The sequence below is a fragment of the Paramormyrops kingsleyae genome, chromosome 1 (genome assembly GCF_048594095.1).
Source record: "Paramormyrops kingsleyae isolate MSU_618 chromosome 1, PKINGS_0.4, whole genome shotgun sequence".
NCBI lineage: Eukaryota > Metazoa > Chordata > Actinopteri > Osteoglossiformes > Mormyridae > Paramormyrops > Paramormyrops kingsleyae.
In genome coordinates this window covers 42322858-42339512 of record NC_132797.1, presented here as the reverse complement: position 1 = coordinate 42339512, position 16655 = coordinate 42322858, and the positions used below count along the sequence as shown (strand labels likewise).

The window sequence follows — 16655 nt, the reverse complement described above, 5'->3', positions numbered from 1 at the left end:
AACACAGGCTCAATACGTTCCATCTCCGCTGCCTGCGAAGGATACTGGGGATCACATGGCAGGACCACATTTCCAACACGGTTGTCCTGGAAAAGTCTGGCATCCTCAGCATGTATGCTCTGCTCACTATGCTCAGCCGCCTTCGCTGGCTCGGCCATGTTCACCGGATGGACGATGGACGGCTCCCCAAAGACATCCTCTACGGAGAACTGGACTCTGGCGTCAGACCAGTGGGGAGGCCAGCACTGCGCTATAAAGACGTCTGCAAGCGCGACATGGAAGCCTGCGACATCAGCCCCACAACATGGGAAGCTGCAGCAGCAGATCGCAGTGGGTGGAGGCAAACCGTCAAGGCGGGTGTAAACAACTGCAAACAAAAGCGACACCTACAGTGGGCAGAGAGGAGAGAACGCAGAAAAAATGTGGAGAAATCCTCAGTGAAACCAGACACCATCTTCAACTGCCAAAACTGCACCAGGAGCTGTACATCCAGAATTGGGCTCTACAGTCACCAAAGACGCTGCAATCAAGCCATGGAGTAACCTATCCGGACGCAAAATTCCATAGTCTTCCGAGACTGAGGACGCCAACGAATGTCACAGTGGGCCTGCGTTCATAGTGGGGTACCACAGGGTTCAATTTTAGGACCATTATTGTTCCTAATTTACATTATGGATATTGACGCCAATACATACAGTAAACTGGTGAACTCTCTGGGGTCTAGGGATAGGGAACACACTTTCACTGACTGGGGCATGGTCACACTTTTCATTCAATATCATAGATTTAATACATGGCAAATACAGTGGTACCTCAGTTCTCTAATTCACTAGAACGTCGAACAAACCAGTTTGACCTAGAACTCGATCTGAATATCAGAAGTTGAACCGTGAACGCTGACCTAATATAAATTGTACGCGCCAGGAAATGAGTCATACTACAATGCAATTCTTACTTGAATGCCTTCTTCTCAGACTGGATGATTAACCAAATAAAGCAGCGCAACATTACAGTAACTAGCAATAAATAAACCACTAACTTACATGTACTATTAGAGCATTTATGTCATTTATTTAAACTTTATTTTACCAGGTAAATTAACTGAAAACCAGTTCTCACTGCTTTACATGATATTCGGGAGAAATAGCAGATTACGCATCGGAACTGCCTGGGATACAAACGTCATGCGTGTAACTAAACTCTTCAGCCAATAAGGGCAAAGGTGTGTCGTCACGGAGGCGGTTCCAGTTCGTGCAGCCGGGTGAGAGGTCGCAATGCATCTAACCGTAATGCATTGCGTCAGGATCAGAATGCATTGCTTTAAGCCAGCGCTGTAAGCAAGTCGAACGCACACAATGACCGGACTGGGGAAACAAACTGAAACGTGGACTTAATACAGAGGACTAATGACAACAACCAGAAACAGCTGATCACATGGGGATCCCACATGAGGTTAACAAGGGGGCGTGGCACACGGAAGGAGTGGACGATCGGGGCAGGAAAGGGGTAATGTTGGGATAAGATCTTTATCATTTTGGAAGCCATTAAGAAAAAAATGCTCTTCTTGTTTTATCCCATATTTAGGTGTAATTTTGGGGGGCCGGGAACCAATTATTTGGTTTTCCATTATTTCTTATGGGAAAAATTCGATCAGAACTCGAACTTTTTAGTCCGAAACAGATTAAGTTCGAGAAACAAGGTACCACTGTACATTATTCCTTTTTGTATATATGTATATATATATATATATATATAAATATTTGTTTGTTTTGGCATTACACTGATCTCAATTTTAATGTATTTTGTAAATATGTCAGATTTATGTTAAGTTTGTAATTTGATATCAAAGTATAGACATTGCAAAATGCAGTTTGGAACACTTGCAGAAACATTATAAAAGTACATAGTAAGCAATGGTGGCAGTTTGTGTCCTGCCCCGATTGTCCACTCCTTCTGTGTGCCACGCCCCCTCATTAACCCCGTGTGGATTCCCTGTGTTCACCAGCTATTTCTGATTATCTTTCGTCCACCTGTATTTAAGTCTGCGTTAGGTATGTTTTCCCCAGTCCGGTCATTGAAGTTTCACGTCAGTCTTGTGGCTTGCCTTATGTGTTCTTATCCTCGTTCTAATCCCTCGTTCCCTGCTTCCTCGCCTCCCTGCTCCTGTTTCTCCGGTAGGCGTGCATGACAGAATGACCGGACTCGGCAAACAAACGCTTCGTCTCACAGAGGATGAATACCTCGAGCTGACTGATGAGGTGGTTTACTGGCTCCAACAGTCCGAGGTAAGGAAAGATCCAGCTGCCAGAGCCCTGGCTTTCCATTCAAGGGAGATTCTGGAAGAGATCTCCTTGTCGGATGCCTCATGTTGCGTGGAGGAGGTATGGCTGAATCTGGCGCGATTAAGAGGCGGGACCACAGAAGCAATGGTATGGCAGGTGTATCAGGATTGTGGGCAGCCCAAACTCCCCGTCGCCCCTGCTGCATCTACTCCGCAACAGAAGCGGAAGGGTCGCAGACAGAGGGGCGTGTCCAAAGCCCTTCTGGGGTCTCCCGCTTCGCCGATGATGCCCAACATCACCGTGGACACCGCCGTCCTCGAGCCGGCCCCCGACGCCTGCGCAGCTGCATCGCCTGCCCCAGAGGTGAGACTGCCTGCTTCTGTGTTTATGCAGGATGCCTGTCTGCCTACAAGTTCCACTCACTTCCCCGTGGCCTTTAAAGAGATATCACCCACTGTGATCGACCCCGTGGTGTTCATCGTGCCCGGGTCGCCAGTCTCTGGTTTTAGCCAGCTGGCTCCCGCAGTGCCTGAACCCACTGCATCAGTTCCGGAAGCGCCCTTTCTCCTCACGCCTGTTCAAGAGGTAAGCCTGTCGACAGGCTTGCTGTCCACCGCCACAATCCCCGCAGCCCGTGCTTTTATGGGCACACGCCCAGCCCATAAAGGTGTCACGCCCACCCCCCAGGTGCAACCCCCACTGGTGAGTCCAGTTCCGCCCCCCGAGGTTCCCGCAGCGCCCCCTGCTGGTCCAGAGTTGGCGGTAGCCGTGCCGCCCGAAACCCCTGCTGCTGCGCTGCCCGAGGACCCTGCTGCTGCGCCACCCGCGGCCCCTGCTGCTGCAGCACCGCCCATAGAGCTCCCCATGGCTCCTGCGCCACCCGTAGAGTTCCCCGTGGCTCCTGTGGCTCCCGCTCAGCTCCCTGTGGCTCCGGCTCAGCTCCCTGTGGTCCCTGCTTTGCTCCCGGTGGTTCCAGTCCCTGCTAGGGGTCCCGTGGTTCCCATGCCAGGGGTAACTGCTCCCTGCCCTGTCCCCCGTGGCTCCAGGTCTTGCAGATGCTACACCCGAGGCCCCAGCTCCGCAAGCTCCGCCCACACCCGATGTCCCGGCCCAGGCTCCAGTCCCCAAGATGGCCGACGTGCCGCCCTGTGAGGTTCCAGTCCCCAAGATGGCCCTGACCCTACAGTCTCAGTTCTCCCAATTCTTGTCATTCACATCACAGTCCCCGTACCTTTAACCCCCATTGCTCTAGTCCCCGAGGAGGTCCTGGAGTTCCAGACCACTGCTCCTCCCTCCACAGTGGAGTCAGAGGAAGAGCTCGAGTGAGACCCCTCAGGGATCTATTTGATTTCCCTTGTGACTACCCCGGGGACTCCCCCACCATCATGAAAAGGCAGATCCCAGCAGGGTTCCCACCTCTCAGTCTCCCGGAGAGGAAGGGGACACCGGCGTCGATTCCTTGACCCCCCTCCACTCCCCCAGGTTCAGGTCCCACAGACTCCGATGGGTCCCCCGCCTGTGAGTCCTCGGGAGCCTGAGCCTAGGCAGGCGAGGACTGTACCTCTGCCTGAGACTCGCATGCCACCAATACCTGAGCCAGTGGTGACAATGCCTCCACCTGCTATGGCTTCCGCTCCCTCCTCGCCATCTCCACCAACCCTTTTACCTGCCCCATCGTCTTCCTCCTCGTCCCCTTCAGCCCCGGCTCTGGTCTCACGGTCACCTGCATCCCCTCTGATGTCCCCCTCTGCATCCCCATCAGCCCCTGTTGCGGCCCTGCGGAGGCCTGCTGTTCCAGCGCGCCCCACCTTCCACCCACCGAAGGTCCCTTCAGCTCCCTTGCCCCCTGTGTTCACTCCCTGTCCTGCTTCACCGTCGTTCCCTTCTAGTTCCTTCGTGCCCTCCATGATTGCCCCTCGTCCCTCCATGCCTTTGCTCCCCTCTGGTCCCTCTGTGCCCCGTGTGTTTCCCCCTCGACCCTCAGTGCAATCAACTCCCTTTGTACCCCCCACATTTTCTCCCCGTCCCTCTGTGTCTTCCTCTCCGTTTGGTTCCTTTGTGCCTCCTGTGTGTCATTCCCGTCCTTCTGTGTCTACGTCTCCTGCTGGTCCCTATGTGCCTCCTGTGGGTGTGCCCCCTGTGCTTCCTCCTCATCCCTCCATGCCTTTATTCCCTGGTGTGGTCCCTCCATTGTCCCCTTTGTTGATCCCCGGTCCTGTGTTTCCGTCTTTGGTGTCTTTGTGTTTGTCTGCGTTCCCAGAGGTTTGTGGCTTATTGTTTGAATTGTCCTCCATGTGCCAGTTCTGTGTGTCTGTGCTGTTTCCTGTTGAGGTTGTTGTTTTTTGTTCCCCCAGGTGCTGTTATGTCCCTGATCTCCGTTGCTTCGCTCCCCTTAGGTGCGCCCGGAGTGCGCGCCTTTGGGGGGGGGTTCTGTCCTGCCCCAATTGTCCGCTCCTTCTGTGTGCCACGCCCACTCATTAACCCCGTGTGGATTCCCGGTGTTCACCAGCTGATTCTGATTATCTTTCGTCCACCTGTATCTAAGTCTGCCTTAGGGATGTTTTCCCCAGTCCGGTCATTGAAGTTTCACGTCAGTTTTGTGGCTTGCCTTATGTGTTCTTACAATAAATCCCTCATTCCCTGCTTCCTCACCTCTCTGCTCCTGTTTCTCCAGTCGGCGTGCTTGACAGTTTGTTTTGATCCAAGATATCTTATCACCAAAGTCTTGGGTACAAATGTGAATAGCGATCTTCAGGTGAGGGTGGCACTACGCGCCCCCAATGCACGTAAAACAAAGTAAGGTGACATGGTTTACTTTTTTTTTTACCAATTTCACATAATTTTAAAAACTTTAATACTTCCGACAATGGACGTTTTGAAAAGAAGACAGATTATGGATTTAATCAGAATTTTTTTAATTTTCTACAATAAGATTTCAGCGAGTTATGAATTGGAATACATGAGAAAGATACGCGGCATCGCTGGCGATGCCGTCGACCCCAGAGAGTTACATTTGCAGACGACACCAAGGTGGGTGGTGTAGCAGATACTAAATTAGCAGCACAGATGCTACAACGGGATCTTGATTTAATTAGTGACTGAGCTGATACCTGGCAGATGAAATTTAACGTAGATAACTGTAAGGTAATCCATGCACGAAGCAGAAATATAAAGTACAGATATTTTATGGGTTCCACTGAAATAAAGGTAGCTGATTATGAAAAAGACCTCGGTGTGTATGTTGATGCTTCCATGTCCCACTCTTGCCAGTGTGGGGAAGCAATAAAAAAGGCCAATAGGATGTTGGGTTACATCTCTAGGTGTGTGGAGTTTAATTATACAATTAAACCAGCTACAATTATACAAGTCCTTGGTAAGACCCCACCTAGAATATTGTGTGCAAGTTTGGTCATTATATCTTAAAAAGGACATTGCTGCCTTGGAAAAGGTTCAATGTAGGGCTTCAAGAATGATTCTTGGTCTTAGAGGAATGTCTTATGAGGAGAGATTAGCTGAGCTGAATCTGTTTAGCCAGAGAGATTATGGGGGGACATGATCCAAGTATGTAAGATTCTAACAGGTCTGGATGGTGTTCAGCCAAATGGCTACTTTAATATTAGTTTAAATACTAGAACTCATGGCCATAGGTGGAAATTAGCAGGAGAACATTTTAAACTGAATTTGAGAAAACACTTCCTTTACACAGCGTGTAGTTAGAGCATGGAATAGTCTTCCTGCTAGTGTAGTGCAAGCTAAAACCCTGGATTCCTTTAAATCAAGAGCTACATTGTAAAAAAAAATCCTGTAAAATAACAGTAAAGAGCCGGCAGCAAAGACGCCAACAATATACCGTTATTTTTACGGTACTCATACGTAAAATTACTTTACGGTAGTTTTCTGTAAACCAGAAATACAGCATATTTCTGAATTAAAACTGTTACAGTAAAAAAAGAAATTTGGAAATTACAATAATTTTCTGTTTATGTTGTTATTTTAACTTCTCACAGTTTCCTGTAGACAGACACAGTAGATAATACAACTATACATTTCCAAAAATATCAGTCAGTATTGATTGCAATGAACTGAATTTTTCCTCAGTCAGGGCTATAGACAGCTGCTTAAGATATGTGCTATTGTGAATATTATGCAAAAAAAAGCAATCAAAACAATCAAATCAAATACATTTATTTCAAAGAGCAATGTCAATGTCAACATTAATACTGTTACTTTCAAAAAATGGAAAAAAAAATAAAATAAACCCTGTTGGACGACGCTCATATGAGATTTCTAGTTGCAAACAGAAACAGTAGTGTCTGCTTTAGACTATGCCAATAAACTTAAAATCTTAAATTGCACGTCAGACATTGCCCCTAACCCTTGCCAAACATGAAGGGCATAACCTATAGTTGTATGTATTATCTAAGACATATGTTTGAACACTTAAATTCTTGTGATAAGTGATTTATCTTACCTACAGAAACTTAACCTTTACCTTGATTAACACAAAGGGTCTAAGAAAAGGACCAATGCAGCAAATACAGATCATTGGCAAAAAAGGTTATGTGGTACATTGGGCGGAGCTTTAAGCTCTTGCCCATCTATGACGTCATAAGCGGGATGTGGGCATATCCTTTGTTCTGATTGGTCGGGGGGGAGAGGTTTTGGCCAAATGATATCATACATGCTTATGCCACGTGTTGCCGATAGGGGGTCGTATGGTTTGGGGGTTGTTAAACTTTAATAGAATAAAAATACATTACATGTATTTTATTAATGTGTTATTTTTAATAACGTTTTAAGGAATAATAAAACATATAGCAGGATGAACGTAAGCTAGGGCAAAACTTTAGTGTTACATTTAAAAAGAAAGAAAGAAAAGCAGGCGGAATTTAAACAAGTAGAGACATGCCGAGCGAAACACCGTATTTTAAACAAACGACACGAGTCCCAAACTTTAACTTTTAAAAGAAAGAAAGAAAAGCAGACGGAATTTAAACAAGTAGAGACATGCCCGAGCGAAACACTGTCAAGATAAAACACCGTATTTTAAGCACAAACAACACAAGTCCCAAACTTTTAACTTTTAAACAAGCACAAACATTTTAAACCCATTACATTTAAGCACCGTGTTTAAAGAAGAAGAAGAAAAACTTTTAGCGATATTTACCAGTGTTAGGTTGAAGAAAACATTTAACCAGCAAACATTTTAGCCCCGCAGCTCGGCCGTGTGATACCGCACCGTTCAAAACTTGCGCGACAAATGATTGCCCCGTGCGGGCAGCACGCGTGACGCAGGCGCACTCACGCAGACACACGTTCAGTTGGCGACCTAGATGCATTTACTTGTATTTTGTTAGTTTTATTTTAAAAAAGATGCCCCGATTTTATTTAAATACATTTAATAGCTGTAGGAGCTAGTGAACGGTATTTAGCAACATACCGTGTTAGAATAATGCAATGGGTATATTATTTTGTGGTTAAAGCCGGCATGCCACTAGTTTTAAACTAGAAATAATTCTCTTTAACATGAACGTGCTTTTTTAATACAATGTTTAATACAATGTATGTGAACAGCCTAGACGATAAGTTTTAGGGAATGAATCTATGTGTTTTTAACATAAATTTAGAAGCATGGGTGTGGTACGGTCTCAGCACATACCGCTAGGTGGGGCTGTCTACTGTTCTTATTTTGCTAAAGGGGTTCACACCAGGGTCAGTGAAACAGCGGGGGGCCACGCACCTGTTGACGCCTGGCGCAGGGATAGACCGGCTCACAAGACAATTATCCATTTGTCGTAATGTCATAAACCAGCACCGATATTCTTCCTGAAACCGTACATCAAACAAAGAATATTGATTGGTAAACCAGATGACAAGTATACCCCCACCAAGCTAGGGCTTATTAAGGGGGCGAGCGCTAGGTCCACATTAACACTCACGTCAAGGAGCGAAAGAAGCGGACACTTCATTTTCTGATCTACGACATATCAACGTTGGAAAATGGAACTCCCGAGGTAAGCTACATTTTCATTTAAATGTATTTTACAATTGCTGTTATAGATTTTTTCTGCTGTGAAAATATATTATTGTTATTTTGACCAAGAATTTTCCATGATGTAAAGATCCTGGCAAAACTATGATACAGAGGATTGGAATAGCGGTAAGTTTTCGAACATAGCTATGGATTTTACTGATTAAATGTGACAAAAGACTGAAATTGTTTTTGCTCACAGTTGCAGCTAACGACGACGAACTGCCATGCACGCCAGCGGTTATTTTCAGAGATAATCGTGAAGGGCCCGGACCCCAGCAAGTTAGCCATAAATGGAAAAGAGCGGACAGTTTTAACGGTACGTTGACCTATATTGCTTACCCTGTATCATTGGTTTTTCTGTATGAAATGCTTAACAGTGACTGTTCTTTAATAGACACGGCTGATGATGAATTGCTGGTCACTGCGGCTGAAAAAATTGAAGCGGAGCTAGCAACGGAAAGCATGCAGCACCAGCCGACTGGACAACTGGAATTTGAGCGACTTGGGGTTTCCACGACACAAAGTGCACCATCGGACCAAGGAGGATCTGCTTGCGGTGTTCCAGCATCCTCACCCCGTGCCTTAACAGAGCAACCACTGTGGTCGCAAGATACCGCCCCCTTAACACCTTGGCAGCGGGCTGCTTTGATTTCCCGAACTGTAGATGATTCCCGAGACATGCTGAGAAATCTGTAAAAAATCCAGAGGTGGACAAAGTACTCACATTCATTACTTAAGTGAAAGTACAGATACCACTGGTCAAATGTTACTCCAATACAAGTGAAAGTCGTGCAGTCAAATTTTTACTTAAGTTAAAGTACTGAAGTACTTGCTTTTAAAAATACTTAAGTATTAAAAGTACATTTTCTTTCACCGCATTGTTGCATTATTGGCACAACACACACAATACCTAATGCCTCTGACTAGCTTATAGAACCTCTAGAATAAGAAATTAGTAAAATGTTACAGAATGAAACACAACACAAGCTGACAAAGAAAGTAATTTATTTTTAACAAGTCAAAACAATCCCAGTGTGGTCAAATTACTCAAATTTGTAAAAGTCCTTATTTAGCTTAAGCAGAAGCTGGTTCTCAAAGTTGCATGGGCTGATTGCTGCCCGTCTTGGCCTAAAGATCAATCCAGCTGTACTAAAAAGTCTCTCACATGCTGCTGAGGCAGGCAGGGCTGTGTTTAGCTTCAGTGACAGATTACATACAGCAGGATAAGTGGTCAACATAGTTACACCTTCAGCTGCACATGTTAGGTATGCATCTAACTGTTTGGTTAACTGTTTGAGTGAGGCTGCTGGGATTGCTGGGATTGCTGTAGAGGCTGCTGGGATTGCTGTACTGATCGGGAGTGGTGTAGTCGCTGTGTGCACTTGTGTTGTGTTGTGTGCCTGTTGAAGCGGTTGATTTGATTTGAATTATCTGTAAAGGTATATTTGAGCGTTTGTGTGCCAGCACGGTTACGTGGGTGGTTGTTGTTTTCATTTTTTACTCTTATTTTTACGTGTGTACTTGTCTGTCCTTGTGAGTGTTACCGACAGCTGCGGGCGCGAGCGGCGTTTCTGTTTACGTCCTTCGCATCAAACACCCGCGGGTAATATTATCAAACATCGGTAACATTAACTCTAAAAGGTCAGTTGCTCCGGAGCTTTGCTCGGTCGCCGGTCGGGGCCGGGAGGACATTTTCCACTTTTTTTCCCGCTCCGGCAGTAGCCTGCTTTGAGAGGGTTTTTGTGGTTTTTTGGCCTCCCTAGAGCAACTTCGCTTTAGTTTAGCTAAACGTGGTTCAGCAGGAAGTTAATCTCGGGTAAGTAATTGTAAATTTGGTTATTTTAAAAGTAAAATGTAAAGGTTGTTATCGCTGACGCTGCCGGATAATTTATAATAAAGTACCGATTTAACGCAAGTGTTAATTTAGTGCTTTAGTGTACTCGGCACTTTGTTTTAACTATACGTTAATTAGATCAACTAAAAGTTTAAATAATCTCTATTAATATACTGGGCTGGGAGTAAAGGACGGGGACATAGTGAGTTAGGTAATTATGGGGCCAACTCAGTGTTGTGTTTGCAAGATGTTTGCCCTTCTGGATGCTTGCGTCCAGTCGGACTTCGTCTGCGAGCGATGTGGGTTAGTTGACTCACTCATGGTCCAGGTTCGTGACCTAGAGGAGCGACTGGCTCTCATCCAGCATAGCAATGAGTTAAAGGAGAGAGTTAATACGTCTTCTAGGGAGACTATGTGTACGTCACAAGCGGGGAGGGGGGAGAATGATGAACAGGTAGGTCGAGAGAGCTGGGTGAACGTAGGTCATAGACGTAGAAAAGGGCGTACACAGTTCACAGAGGCGGCATCACCTGAAGTAACGGTTTCTAACCGCTTTCAGGTGCTTCCAGCTTTAGAGCCGGAAGAGACTGGGGAGGCAGGTGGGCCCTTGGGCACCAAGGAGCCACCTAACCCCAGTAGGAGGGAGGTTGTGGTAGTAGGGGATTCAATTATAAGAGGTGTAGATAGTTATGTGTGCACCCGTGATAGAGAGTCCCGTACGGTGTCTTGCCTGCCTGGTGCCCAGGTAGGGGACCTTCCAGATCGAGTGGACAGGCTTTTGGCCCCAGCCGGGGTGGATCCAGTGGTCGTGGTGCATGTTGGCACCAATGACATAGGAAAGGGCAGAAGGGCTGTTCTGCAAGATAAATTTATAGAAGTCGCGGATAAGCTTAGAAGCAGAACATCCACGGTGGTATTCTCTGGAATACTTCCCGTGCCACATGCAAGTCAGGCAAAATTAGCTGAGATAAGGGGATTAAATGCGTGGCTAAAATGGTGGTGTAGGAAAGAGGGGTTCAGGTTTATGGGGCACTGGAAGACCTTCTGGAACAGGTGGGACCTGTTCAAGCCGGACGGGTTGCATCTGAACCATAGGGGAACCAGTGTATTGGGGAGGCGTATGTGCAGAATAGTTGAGGAATGTTTAAACTAGGGACTGGGGGGGCAGGGAGGTCAGTTATGAATTTATGTGGGGAGAGACGGAAAGCCCAAATAAATATTAAAAGTAGACACTGTAAAAGGCCTACCATTAGTGGTCTGTATTTGAATGCTAGGAGTATTAGAAACAAAATTAATGACTTAGAGGCTTTAATTTCTTCAGACAATTACGACATTATAGGAATAACTGAAACATGGATGAGTGACAATGATGGTGATGAATATAATATGGATGGTTATACGTTGTTCCGTAGAGACCGGATAGGCAAGAAGGGAGGTGGTGTTGCAGTATACGTAAAAGAAAACTTGCAGGCAAGGGATCTCACTGATAAAAATAAAAATTCAGAAGCTGTATGGATCAAACTTGATGCTAAAGATTCAAATGGCCTAATTGTCGGGGTTTGTTATAGGGCACCTAATGTAGCTGTAGAGGAAAGCAGAATATTATATGATGATATCAGGATTATGAGTAATAAAAATGATGTGGTGGTTATGGGTGATTTTAATTTACCTGGGATACAGTGGGACACAGTCTCTGGCTCTTCTGTAAATGAACTTGAGATGGTGGAATTAGTACAGGATTGTTTTTTTACTCAGTTTGTTAATACTCCTACCAGGGGAGAAGCCCTTCTTGATCTCGTTTTTTGTAATAACCAGGATAGGATTGGAAAATTAGAGGTTTTAGACCCATTGTACGGTAGTGATCATAACATGGTTAAATTCGAGGTTAATTTTAGTGTCCGAAGAGCAAAGTCTAAATTAAAAGTATACAATGTTAGGAAGGCTAACTTTAATGGTATGAGACGGAAATTAGAAACTGTAAACTGGACAGAGTTAAATAGCAAAACAGTTGAAGAGGCATGGGAATTTTTCAAAAGCACATTGTTGCAAGTGCAAGAGGACTTCATACCTGTTTCCAGCAAAACTAAATCTAGGAAACGACAACCAAGGTGGTTTACTAAGGAAATTAAGAATAAAGTCAGGAGGAAAAGGGCTCTGTTCCACAACTGGAAAATAACTAATGATTTCAAAATCAAACAGGAGTATCTAAGTCTACAGGCAGAGTTAAAAAATGACATTAGACTATCAAAGAGGGATGTAGAAAGAAAAATTGCATTGGAGGCTAAGCATGACAGTAAAGGTTTCTTCCAATATTTTAACTCTAAGAGAGCACTAAAAGCTGAAATCACTAATTTGCAGGATAGTAAGGGCCTTATAATTGATAACGAAATTGATATGGTAAACGAGTTTAATGATTATTTTTCAAGGGTGTTCACAATAGAGAACACAAGTAATTTACCACCAATTAATACGAATACAGCATCGTCTATGACCAATATATGTATAACTGAGGTTGATGTGATACTAAGCCTAGCTAAACTCAAAATAAATAAATCGCAGGGGCCTGATGGCATCTTACCTTTAGTCTTGAAAGAGATGAGGGATATTATTAGCCAACCTTTGACTTTAATATTCCAGAAATCGTTATCTGCGGGTGTGGTACCATCAGATTGGAAGCATGCTAATATAACACCCATATTCAAAAAAGGGGATAGAAGTAATCCAGCAAACTATAGGCCAATCAGTTTAACTAGCATTACTGGAAAAATAATGGAAGCTATAATTCAAGTGAAAATGGTAGATTACCTAGATGCAAATAACATTATAAAGGATAGCCAACATGGATTTAGGAGAGGTAGATCCTGCTTAACGAATCTGCTTGAGTTCTTTGAGGAAGCTACAAGTGAAATTGATCACAAAAAGGCCTATGATGTGATTTACTTAGATTTCCAGAAAGCCTTTGATGTTGTCCCCCACAAACGGCTCTTGTTAAAGCTTAAAGCTGCAGGAATTTTAGGAACTGTGGCAGCTTGGATCAAAAACTGGCTAACTGATAGGAAGCAGCGAGTAGTTATTAGAGGCACTATGTCACAGTGGGCCTCCGTTTATAGTGGGGTACCGCAGGGTTCAATTTTAGGACCACTATTGTTCCTAATTTACATTAATGATATTGACACGAATACATACAGTAAACTGGTTAAATTTGCAGACGACACTAAGGTGGGCGGGGTAGCAGATACTAATCTAGCAGCAGAGAGGCTTCAACGGGATCTGGATTTAATTAGCGAATGGGCTGATACTTGGCAGATGAAATTTAACACAGATAAATGTAAGGTAATCCATGCAGGGAGCAGAAATATACAGTACAGATATTTTATGGGTTCCACTGAAATAAAGGTAGCTGATTACGAGAAAGATCTCGGTATGTATGTTGATGCTTCGATGTCCCACTCTCGCCAATGTGGGGAAGCAATAAAAAAGGCGAACAGAATGTTGGGTTATATCTCTAGATGTGTGGAGTTTAAGTCAAGGGAGGTGATGTTACACTTATATAATTCCTTGGTAAGACCCCACCTAGAATACTGTGTGCAGGTTTGGTCACCATACCTCAAGAAGGACATTGCTGCCTTAGAAAAGGTGCAACGAAGAGCTACGAGAATGATTCCTGGTCTTAGAGGAATGTCTTACGAGGAGAGGTTAGCGGAACTGAATCTGTTCAGCCTTGAGCAAAGGAGACTAAGGGGGGATATGATTCAGGTCTATAAGATTCTAACGGGTCTGGATGCTGTTCAGCCAAATGACTATTTCAATATTAGTCTAAATACTAGAACTCGTGGCCATAAGTGGAAATTAGCGGGAGAACATTTTAAAACAAATTTGAGGAAGCACTTCTTTACACAGCGTGTAGTCAGAGTATGGAATAGTCTTCCTGCTATTGTAGTGGAAGCTAAAACCATGGGTTCCTTTAAATCAGAGCTAGATAAGATTTTAACAACTCTGAGATATTAGCTAAGTTCTCCCCAAACGAGCTTGATGGGCCGAATGGCCTCCTCTCGTTTGTAAATTTCTTATGTTCTTATGTTCTTATGTTATCTTCTGTGTCTGTGTATGCTTGATATTAGAGAAGAAATCATCTTCATCAGAAGTAGTTAAGGAGTTGTCAGCAGACCGAACACCCTCATCATGGTCAGGAAGATGCTCCTTAATGTAACTGTGGCCTAAATCAGAAACAATTATAGATTAATCATAATTTTTATAGAACATTGTCATTAAGCTGCAAGCTTATGCAACTACAATTTAGGTTTTGTCTTTCAAAGAATAGGCAAAATTAGGAAACGATTGGATATTTCTTACCGAGTCTAAGGACCTCTTCATCACTGGTCCAGGAGGTTTTAAACTTCGGATGAAGAATGGCTGCTGCAACTAGTTCAGGATCAAAGATCATATCTCCAAACTGTTTCCTCAAACCATCTAGGAGGGCATCAACTAGCGGCTTGCAGAATCTCAGCTATGCTCTCATTTTGTCAAGTTTGGTCACAAGGGTCGTGATTATAGGGAGCAGCCATGCCATCTGAATGTTGGATTCTCCTTGCAATATATTTATTGTCTTTGCAACTGGGCTCATGGTGGTGGTGTATTCACCCAAAAAGGCTATGTCAGCTGGACTGTACCTAACACAAAAAAAAAGACCAATCGTAAAAAAACAAATAAATTTTCCTCCAATGTACATAAAATAACTAATACATTAAAGCACCCTCACAAATGGGTAATTTCAGATCACACAGGAATTAGCTTTATAAAATCATTCTATAACTGTTCCTTGTTTTTTGCTACTTATTTGCATATAATGCACAAAAGGTGACCTGACCAGGTGATGAGGCAAGCATTTATGTAGGCAATAAGACAAATAGAAGATCCCGGACATTTGTTACTTACATAGGAATTTTGAGAGCAGTACAGACAGCTCTCATAGGCCCTTCTCCTTGATCTTTGAGGATTCTCACTATGCGCTCCACAGCCAAATAAAAGGAATTCCATCTTGTTGCATTGGGCTGTACCAGATGAAGCTTACAGTGCTTCTCAACGGTCTCTGCAGCAGTAGTAGACCTTGAACTCTTATTCCAGAGAGCCTGTTTATTAGAGAAGGCTGACCTTGAGAGTTTCTTGTAGGCCTCTGCCCTGTTTGCATTCTCGACATCCACTGTGGAAACCAAATTCAGCAAATGACAGGCGCACCGATGATGCTTTGGCAGTTGGTACTGAAGGCCATCATCTTCAGCCATAATTGCATCAACATCAACAAATTTCACTTCTGTCTCTTCATCATCAGAGCAATCTTCATCAGTTGCTTTTTCCTCAGTTGCCTCTTCAGCGGCGTCGTTGTTTTCTTCTAGTCCGAACTCACGAAAAGCTTTAATAAAATTTGAACCATTGTCAGTTGTGGTTCTGACTATTTTCTGACGAATTTCATACTCTGTGTGTATGTCATTCATTGCACCTGCCAAAGCATCAAATGTATGAGGACCCTTTAACCGTTTGCATGCAAGAGCAACAGAATGCCTCTCAAAACTGCATGGATCCAGCCAATGTGCTGTTACACCGATGAAACTCCTCCTTCTCACAGTCCAGCAATCAGTTGTTGTGGCAATGTATGCAGTCTCCCTCATTGCTTCTTTCACTTGTTCCTTCATGATTGTTGTGGCTGCATCAATCTTGCGCCGCACCGTAGATCGAGACATTACCACACACTTTGGCTGCAAATCCAGGACAAGGCTTTGGAATGAAGGCTGTTCAACAAGGGAGAAGGGCTGGAGACCTTGAACTACGAAGCGGAGTACAGCGTTATCCACTGTTTTCTGAGAGATTTGTCTTGTTTCTTCAAGCTTCATTTGTTTGACATTTGAAGATGATGTCCCAGCTTCAGTTTTTCTTTTGCAGGCAGCCCTGGTTAGTTCACAGTATTTCTGCAACTGACATCCATGCTTCCTCTATAAAAGAATAATGTCACAGTTAATAATAATAATAATAATAATAACAACATCTCAACACCTCCAAGGCAGCAGGACCAGGCTACACACTGAAGTCATGTGCTGATCAGCTACGAACATCTTTAATTTGCCTCTGCAGGAGGCTATAGTACCCACATGCCTCAAAACCACTACCAGCATCCCAGTGCCCAAAAAGCAAGCAGTCACATGTCTCAAAGATTATCATCCTGTTGCTGTACCACTGATTGCTATGAAGTGCTTTGAGAGGCTTTTCGTCACGCACATCAAGTCCAGCGTTCCCACTGATCTGGACAGCCATCAGTTTGCTTACCGGGGAAACAGGTCAACAGAAGATGCAATTTCAGTCGCACTTCACACTACCCTGTCTCATCTGGAGCATCCCGACACATACGCCAGAATGTTATTTATTAACTTCAGCTCCACCTTTAACTCAATCCCTCACAAACTGATTACCAAACTCACCAACCTGGGGCTAACCACCACTCTCTGCTCATGGA

General features: G+C 44.3%; 1 long non-coding RNA gene across 1 annotated transcript; it reads right to left on the bottom strand.

Annotated features, from left to right (window-relative positions):
* Positions 1-14237: 14237 nt before the first annotated feature.
* Positions 14238-15796, bottom strand: LOC140578725 (uncharacterized). Its single transcript, XR_011982997.1, has 3 exons — positions 15086-15796; positions 14504-14820; positions 14238-14367 (listed from the first exon to the last, which is right to left on the bottom strand). It is a non-coding gene; the product is annotated as an uncharacterized lncRNA (long non-coding RNA).
* Between the last annotated feature and the right edge of the window lie 859 nt (positions 15797-16655).